This window comes from Gorilla gorilla, chromosome X (assembly GCF_029281585.2).
Source record: "Gorilla gorilla gorilla isolate KB3781 chromosome X, NHGRI_mGorGor1-v2.1_pri, whole genome shotgun sequence".
Lineage (NCBI taxonomy): Eukaryota > Metazoa > Chordata > Mammalia > Primates > Hominidae > Gorilla > Gorilla gorilla.
In genome coordinates, this window is record NC_073247.2 from 37,068,224 (window position 1) to 37,078,330 (window position 10,107).

General features: G+C 36.8%; 1 pseudogene; it reads left to right on the plus strand.

Moving 5' to 3' along the window:
- Positions 1 to 8,875: 8,875 nt before the first annotated feature.
- LOC101150611 (homeobox protein VENTX-like) lies at positions 8,876 to 9,649 on the plus strand (annotated as a pseudogene).
- Positions 9,650 to 10,107: the final 458 nt, after the last annotated feature.

Below are 10,107 nucleotides of genomic sequence, written 5' to 3' on the forward strand. Positions count from 1 at the left end.
CATAGCCCAACTTATTATCATCTTTATCACTATTATTATTACCATTAATTATTTTCTCCAACTTGTTTTCTCATTTTTATAAGCTAGAATGGAAAAACAAAATAAGAAGAAAATATTAGAATATTTTTTAATTTGTAAATTATGGTTTAGAAAACACAAGACAATTGTTCAGTTTTATTTTATTACACTTCACCTTAGAAGTGGCCTACATTTTATTGTTCTTTAAAAAAAAATGGATAATTTGATATGGTGGTAGGTTTACACTACCAAGAAATAGATCCAATATTCTAAGAGCTACTGATGTCACTGTGTGACAAACCTGCACATGTACCCCCTTAATCTAAAATACAAAGTGAAATTATTTAAAAAAATAAAATAAAAGATACTGATAAAGGTGAGGGAAAAGCAATTTAGATGATGGGATTGAGATACTAATGCTAATTCTTAGATAATATAACTAACTTAATCTAATTTCCCCAACCCCATTTGGACACTTTTGAGAAAAGTACAGATAGTTTCCAGCAATGAAGTTCCCAAGTCTGTACAGAGTGCCATGCATGAGGACACAATTTCTGATTATTCTTCTCTAGGTCTATAGAAAGCAAAAAGGCAAGGTATAATGTTGAGAAATAAAATATATATATTTTTTTCTGATTATACAGCTTTTTTCTTAAACTCCTCAGTTCTATAGTGACTGATTATTACTTCTCAAAATTGCTTGGTTTTTTTTTTTTTTCCTCCAGAATGCGTAGTATAGCAGCAGAAGGCACAGTTAACTTTCCCAATAGGGATGGTTGAAATGTCACACCAAATGTATAGGGTTCATGTTTAAATTTTGATTTTGCTGTATTAACAAACATGGAAGCAGTGACATTTCTATACTCCAACATGAAGCAGATGTCAACCATCTTCAGTGTGTTCTAAGCAGATTTAGAGATGCATTACCAAAGTTGAACTCATTTAAAAATTCCTTTAAGAATATGACCTGAATATTGGAAGTATTAATAAAAATTTTCCCAGTTAACCATTATAAAAGCCTTATTATGATATAAATTACTCTAATTTTGTTTCTTAAAATAAATACATTTAATTATCATTTAGCCACAATTTCCTCAAATCATAGTTGAAATTTTAATAGCTATTCTCTATAGGTATCTTTGTTAATTGATTCAATTTTTCTGTATTCTTCACTTAAAAAGAGACAACTTTTTCTTGGCCTCCATGTTTTTTAAGCAACTTAACAATAGCATGATTGTTAGTACCATCTATAAATATAAAGGCCATATGTAATAAAGAGCTGATTGATATAGTTTCATGTAATTCAAGCAAAATGACTGAATATTTTTACTTGACTGCTCCCACACCCTAATAGAAATAATTCTCCCTTATGATCATTCTGTAGATGTTGCCTTTAAATGTGAGGTCAAAATTCTCTTTATTTTTTAAAATTTTGTTTTAGGTTCAGGGGTAAATGTGAAGGTTTGTTACACGGGTGAACTCATGCACGGGGGTTTGTTGTACAGATGACTTCATCATCCAGATATTAAACCCTGTACCCAATAGTTATTTTTCCTGATCCTCTCCCTCCTCCCAGACTCTTCCCTCAAGTAGACCCCAGTGTCTGTTGTTCTCTTCTTTGTGTTCATGAGTTCTCATCATGTAGCTCCCACTTATAAGTGAGAACATGCAGTATTCGGTTTTCTGTTCCTCTGTTAGTTTGCCAATAATAACAGCCACCACACTGCACTCTAGCCTGAGCAACAGAGCGAAAGCCTGTCTCAAGAAAAAGAGTAATAGCCTCTAGCTCAATCCATGATCCTGCAAAAGACATGATCTTGTTCCTTTTTACGGCTGCATAGTATCCCATTGTGTATATGTACCACATTTTCTTTATCCAATTTGTCATTGATGGGCATTTAGGTTGATTCCATGTCCCTGCTATTGTAAATAGTGTTGTAATGAACATTCACGTGCGTGTTAACACAATCAACAAGCATATGAAAAAAGCACAATATGACTGATTATTAGAGAAATGCAAATCAAAACCACAATAATATACCATCTCACACTAGTCAGAATGGCTATTATTAAGAAGTCAAAAACAAACAAACACAGATGCTGGTGAGATTACAGAGAAAAGGGAACACTTATACACTGTTGGCGGGAGTATAAATTAATTCAACCATTATGGAAAGCAGTATGGTAATTTCTCAAAGAGTTAAAAGCAGAATTACAATTCCACCAAGCAATCCCATTACTGGGTATATACCCAGAGGAAAATAAATCATTCTACCAAAATTTTCTTTAAATAGTTTGCAAATAATGCAAATATATAAACATAATGACTTCACATTCTAGACTACACTATTTTTCTCATTAAAACATACTCTTTCCACAAAATGAGTACAATACCACCCACATACTAAGATTCAGGTAGCACTTCTACCCCCCAAAATATCTCATTTACCACTCCCCTATTTCTGAAATTTCATTATTAGAACTGTATATTGCTGATTTTTCTTCCTGCTTGAAACACAGTTAATTCATACATATGATGGCCTTATATGTAGAATGATTTAGTATGGAGATATTTTGTTACAGCAGCTTTTGTTACAGGTAAAATAGAACATTATGGCTCTAGAAATCAGAAAAATGAGGAAATAGCTTCAAAGGAGGAAATAAGTCATTGAAAAACATGCTTCACCAGGTTCACAAGGTTATCAGCAGCTAGTTAGTTTTGGTAAAAAAAAAAAAAAAATTATATTGATTTTGAGTGGTCTAGATTAAAGGGGATTAAGCTAAGGATGTTGGAAACCATTCGTCAAACAATAACAGCAAAATAAAGGTTGGTTGAATGTTTTATGTAGATTTTAGAAGAAAAATATTTTTCATTAAATATTAATGATGAAGAGAAAGAATTAGGGCATCAATAGAGAAGCAGCATTTTTTATGGCCCATAACCTTTTTGCAGCAATTGATTGCAGTAGCCAAGGATTCATATATATTTAATTCTCATAAAATGTAGTTAATTTGCTAATTCAGTTGGACATATATGTCTTACAAATAAAGGTTACCCACAATTTAGCTATTTGTCAACACTATTCTTAAATAGACTTCAATTTTCCATAACTACAACTGAGTTAAGTGAGTAAAGAGAAATGCTAAAATCAGTTCAGAGAAGAAATACTGACCTTGACGCTTGTTTTTCTTAAAAATATGTTGATTTATATAAAAACTTAAAAGTAGATGCAATATAAGATTTATTAATTATATACTTCAGAAAGTTTTCCGGTTTTTGTGTCTTGCTTGTCTTTAATTTATAACATGCTTTTCATTAACAATATTTATTTTTTCTTCAATGGAGTCATGTACTTTAATAAAGACATCATTGCATCTGCATACTCGCCAACTCCCACAGAGACTGAAAATGTATAATTTAAAATACATCCTATGGTTGTAAAACAAGCAGCTTAATTGAAGAATATTTATTTTGGTCTGCCTTCACAAGTAAAAGTTATTTCAGTTAACTGACGAACAAAAGTCTGGAGGTCTTAAACCTAATACTACTCTAATAAACTCAACATTAGGTTCTTATTTCTCTAGCATAAATCAACTTAATGCAATGAGGATACACAGTAAATATTATTTGGTGTTTATTATGAAGTGTTAAATCCATCATCACAGCATGTGGTTCAGGACCCATGAGTTTAATCTATAGTCAAGTAACATAACATGGATGTATAAATATGTGCTGCCTCAGAATCTAAAGTGTATTTCATTTGTTTAAACCAGTAATTTTTAAGTACTTTCTAACTGGCACTCTGTAAACAGAATTATTAAGATTTAATTACAATTTTCTGTCTTTTTAAAAAGGGTATTTTGTTGTGTCTTGGTACCTGAGCTGAAAGGTTAAATTAATATCCATCATCAGCAAAAATAATAAGAAACTTTATAAAATACATTTACATTTGAAATTTTATTTATTCTCACTGTATTAGTCTGTTTTCACACTGCTGATAAAGACATACCTGAGACTGGGCAATTTACAAAAGAAAGAAGTTTAATGGACTTACAGTTCCAACTGGCTGGGGAAGCCTCACAATCATGGCAGAAGGCAAGGAAGAGCAAGTCACATCTTACATGGATGGCAGCAGGCAAAGAGAGAGCTTGTGCAGGGAAACTACCCTTTTTAAAACCATCCAATCTCAGGAGACTTACTCACTCTCACAAGAACAGCCCGGGAAAGACCTGTCCCCATGATTCAATTACCACCTACTGGGTCTTTCCCACAACACATGGGAATTCAAGATGAGATTTGGGTGGGATCACAGCCAAACCATATCACTCACTCTTTATATCTGTCAACCTATAAAAATCTTGCATATTTTTGTTTCAACTTAAAAAATATAAATTTATAAATTTCAAACAGATTTGTTCAATTATTGATATCAATAAGTATAATATACAAACTGATATTTTGAAAAAAACTTTAAAATAATAAATATTACTGAAATAACATTCAAATAATAATAGCTTTCAAATATTATTATTTATGAATTGGCAGTTATATTTGTCTTATGTTTGTGAGTGTATATTGAGTGAGTATGTGTATGTTTGTGGATGGCTAGATAGACAGACGATAGGTAATTTGGAACAAACATGTTTTAGATATTCCAACAAACGTAAAATAGTAGAACCAAACATATAGTGTGTATCCTTTTTCCTCCCACTAACTGTCCATGAAAATAGATAATATTTGAAATGAATTTATATATATGTACATGTATATATCAGATTCAAAATTGCTTTTATCTTAGTGTATGTTGACTACAGAGATTGTATTTCATTTCTCCTTTTCTTTTTTTTTTTTTTTGAGATGGAGTTTTGCTCTTGTTGCCCAGGCTGGAGTGCAATGGCGCAATTTCGGCTCACTGCAACCTCTGCCTCCCAGGATCCAGTGATTCTCCTGCCTCTACCTCCTGAGTAGCTGGGATTACAGGCATGCGCCACTACTCCCAGCAATTTTTTTTTTTTTTGTATTTTTAGTAGAGACAGGGTTTCTCCATGTTGGTCAGGCTGGTCTCTAACTCTCAACCTCAGGTGATCTACCCGCCTCAGCCTCCCAAAGTGCTGGGATTACAGGTGTGAGCCACTGTACCTGGCCCCATTTCTCCTTTTCTTATGTCATTGAAATTAGCCATGTTTTAATGAAAGGTCTGAAAAAAATGTCTTTTTGTATCTGTAGATGGAAGGAAAGGAAAAGGTAGTAATAAGAGAAGATTAGAATCACATTTTTGTTATCCCTCAACTAAAGTTAGAAGATATTCATGATCTAGACATTCTTGGAGTTGTTACACTTTATGTCATTCTGATGTTTTTGGTTTAAGGACTTGGCTGCATCTATGGCCCCATTATTGACTGATTATGCTAATCTTATGGAGAGTGTGATTAGATATTGAACAATGTTGCAACTCCTCATGTGAATACTAAGGATGTTCTCAAACACATTTTCAAAACCCAAGAGGGAAATAAACCTTCTCTTGCATCCCCTATCTTTTCTCACCATGGCCTGTGAGCAAAATTGATTTTCTCTCCCCCAATTCTGTTATATCAGAGGTGGTGGCTCTCTCTCATTAGTTAATCCCATCTTCCTCCACCCAAAGCATAACCATATTCTATAGGATAATTCTGAAAAAGAGCTGACCTCCTGCTTTGCCTTAATCTGCCTCAATTAAGATGAGATAATCAGAAACATAACTTTAAAATATTTCCATAAATGACCAAGACCATTAAATGCAAATAGAATTATAATAATTTAAAGCATATTTGAACCCAAGGGCTTGTGTAATTTAACATCACTATTTTCCACACAAACAAAATGAAGCTCTGAGAGTCTAAAATGACATGCCAGGCTTATGCTCATTCAAGACATCCCATTACCTCCCACCAATATTATGCCATTTTAATCATGAATTTAGTTACTATTAGTTGGCAATTCTGTAATATGTGGCCAAAACCAAGGCAATAGATAAAACCACTATTTGATATAGGGCTTGCCAGAGCTACATTGAATATTGAGACAACTGTCTTGTCAAAACTTAACCAAAGTATCTAAATATTGAAGATTATTTTAATTTTAGTTCCCATGTTATCATTAGGAACTTATATGTTTATGTGAAAGCTGTTCTACCAAACTTAAATCATTGATTTCTATTTATCTTATAGCTAATGTATGATGTACAGGTACATAGAAACTGGTATTTCTTGCAATATAAAGCATCATTTATAAGCAATATTATCTTCATTTGCATAAATACTCTTAAGTTTTATGAAATATTAAAGTGTTATAGAATGCAATATATTTAATAATGTGTGTTTCCTTTATTGACACTTTGGAATAAGTGATGGCAGCACAGGAAGTATAAGTTAAAAATTAGTGATATAATTAATCACGTCATAAAAATATTAAAAATAAATATTTGAGAAAGAACCAGATATTCTTGCTGAAGGATATTTAGCAACTGTTCTAAATTTTTAGGAAGCTAAATTAGCTGGGTCCTTTAGACTTCCTTGGAAGTCTCTTTTCTGTTCCATTTGTCTGTGTGTCAGAAAGCAAAAACTGACAAATTGGATCTAATTAAACTAAAGAGCTTCTGCACAGCAAAAGAAACTCTCATCAGAGTAAGCAGGCAACCTACAGAGTGGGAGAAAATTTTTGGAATCTATTCATCTGACAAAGGTCTTATATCCAGAATCTACAAAGAACTTAAATTTACAAGAAAAAAACAACCCCATTAAAAAGTGGGCAAAGGACACGAACAGACACTTCTCAAAAGAAGACATTAATGTGGCCAACAAACATATGAAAAAAAGCTCAACATCACTGATCATTAGAGAAATGCAAATCAACACCACAATGAGATACCATCTCACACCAGTCAGAATGACGATTATCAAAATGTCAAGAAACAACAGATGCTGGTGAGCTTGTAGAGAAATAGGAATGTTTTTATACTGTTGGTGGGTATGTAAATTAGTTCAACCATTGTGGAAGATGGTGTGATGATTCCGCAAAGATCTAGAACCAGAAATGCCATTTGACCCAGCAATCCCATTATGGGGTATATACTCAAAGGAATATAAATCATTCTATTACAAAGATACATACACATGTGTGTTCATTGCAGCCTTATTCACAATAGCAAAGACATGGAATCAACCCAAATGCCCATAAATCATAGACTGGATAAAGAAAATGTTGTACACATACACCGTGAAATACTATGCAGCCATAAAAAAGGAACAATATCATGTCCTTTGCCATTATCCTCAGCAAACTAATGCAGGAACAGGAAACCAAACACCGCATGTTCTCACTTATAAGTGGGAGCTGAACAATGTGAACACGTGGACACAGGGAGAGGAACAACACACACTGGGGCCTGTCTGGAAGTGGGATGGGGGGAGGAAGAGCATTAGGAAAAATAGCTAATGTATGCTGGGCTTAATACCTAGGTTATGAGTGCAGCAAACCATCATGGCACACGTTTACCTATGTAACAAACCTGCACATCCTGCACATGTATCCCCTGGAACTTAAAATGAAAATAAATAAAAGAAGTCTTATAAAATCATTTTCATAAATGTAACTAAATTCCAAAAATTAAAGATTTATTCTATTTATAAGTTGGGCAGGATTGTATTTATCACTCATATTTGTAATTACTTATTTTAAAATAAGTTGATTTTATTAAAGAATGTCAACAATAATATATTTTATTTGCTTTTTGGATCTCAGGTGCAGAGAGCTCAATTACTCCTATTTCTCATATTAGCAGGCTATGCAAGGCTCCATTCTTGTTTTATTTAATTTTTAAAATACTATTTTATGTTTGCTCATTTGTCTCAATGTCCACACTCACTTCCTCCCCACCATATATTACCACCATGGTACTTACTATACTGTGTTATATCCTAATACATGTTTGTATCCTTGACAAATATATTATTTGTTTTAATATTAACGAATAATATTCTGCTATAGTTCTTGTGTTTCTTCACTTTTTTTTTTCAATAACACCCCCCCTTTTTTTTGAGACAGGGTCTTGCTCTGTCACCCAGACTGAAGTGCAGTGGCATGATCTCGGCTCATTGCAACCTCCACCTCCTGGGTTCAAGCAATCCTCCTACCTTAGCCTCTAGAGTAGCTGGGACCAAAGGCATGCGCCACCATGCATGGCTTTTTTTTGTATTTTTTGTGCAGACAGGGTTTTTGCCATGTTGCCCAGGCTGGTCTTGAACTCCTGGATTCAAGTGATTCTCCCGCCTTGGCCTCCCAAAATGCTGGGATGACAGGGGTGAGCAATCGTGCCCAGCCTAATAAGGCCTTTTTAAAATGTATTCTTAGACTCTATATGCAACTAATTAATTGTTTCTTAGTGCTGCATAGTATTCATAGTTTATTCAACTGTAAAAAGAATCCACTTTTACTCATCTTACTTTTCTAGAATGTCTACTATTTTCCTATTTATCAAAACTCACCTATTTTTAATGGAATATTTTTTGGCTTTTGCCAGTCATTTTGAAAAAGGCTTCATAAGAGAATCATTAGGAAATAAAAACCAGCAAGTAATATATTGAAAACAGTCTAGGCAGTGATTCTTCAATATTTCTTTTCACACTCTCTGGAGTCAGCAGTGGGTGTTAGCAAGCGTGGATTCAATCCCCAAACTGTTCTCACAGTAGCTCTGATCTTTCATTAGTCACTTAATGTCTCTACACCTTGTTTACTTTTTCACTAATAAAATTTATAGCTGTGGTGGATCCTGCGCCTGGCCAGCCCCGCCCGGCCTTCCCTAAGGCCCACCTGACCGCCATGCGTCTCGCCTCCTCCCCACCTTGTGGCCGGCAGCAGCCCTCCAGGTTTGGCTCCATGGATTGATTCTCTCAGAGCAGCTGCTCGGGGCCGACCTACACCTCCAGGCCTGCCGACGTCTCCCCTGGGAGCCTCCCTGGCCCGGGCCAGACATCCGGCACCCGGAGCCCCGTCAGGCGGTCAGCATCAAGGAGGCTAGGTCCTCAAATCGGCCTGCGCCGGAGAGGACAGTGGCTGCCTTCACCACGGGGCAGGTCGACGCCTTGGAGGGCGTCTTCCGGCACCACCAGTACCTGGGCCCTCTGGAGCCGGCAAATGCAGGACTCCCAGCTGCACAGCCCCTTCTCGGGGTCTCTCCACGCGCCCCCGGCTTTCCACTCACCGTCTTCTGGCCTTGCCAATGGCCTGCAGCTGCTATGCCCTTGGGGACCCCTGCCCAGGCCCCAGGCTCTGTTGCTGCCCCCTGGCTCCTTCTGGGGTCTCTGCCAAGTGGAACAAGAGGCCCTAGCCTCTGCGTGGGCTTCCTGCTACGGGCATCCTCCGCCGCCGGCGTACCACTCCCCAAGCCCAGGAAGTGGCGTGCATACGCTGCGACCAGCCCTGTCCAGGGGGCCCTGGGGCCTGTGTGTTCTTCTGGAGACCGGGGGGATGCATTTTGAGGCAGCGCCTCTGACTCCATGCCTCCCACACACGCGGTCTGTGCAGCTAACACCAGGCGCCTACCCGGAGGACTCAGCTGTTCTGTTTACATCGTGGCGGCACCTCTCACCCTGACCCACGCAAAGGTTCTGGAGATTTCTGGAGAATATATTTATTAAAGCCACCTCTTCACTGAAAGTTACCAAAAGGGTCGGTTTAGGAAGTAAATGAAGGGTCAGTGAACAGAGTCAAACGCAGAAGTGGGCTTGTTATGGGTAGGGCTTTCAGCATATGATAAAAGGATATTTGTTTTTTAAAGTGTTGGAAAAACTGGTTTTCCACTTGGAAAAAGTAAAGGTTGTAAGATTTGTGTGTAAAAAAGAAAACCATGAAGGATTGGAAGGGAATGCAGGTGTCGTGTTTATAACCTTGTGGTTCGAGTCCCTCTTAACAAGGACTCCAAAGCTGGAAAGCAGGAGGGAACAAAGGTGAAAATTAAGGCGGGGATGCTCGGGCCCTGCAGTGTGCTCTAGGCTGTGCGTGAGCCGGGACTGTGCCCGCAGCCTGCTAGGGGCTGCTTTCTCGGGCCAGGG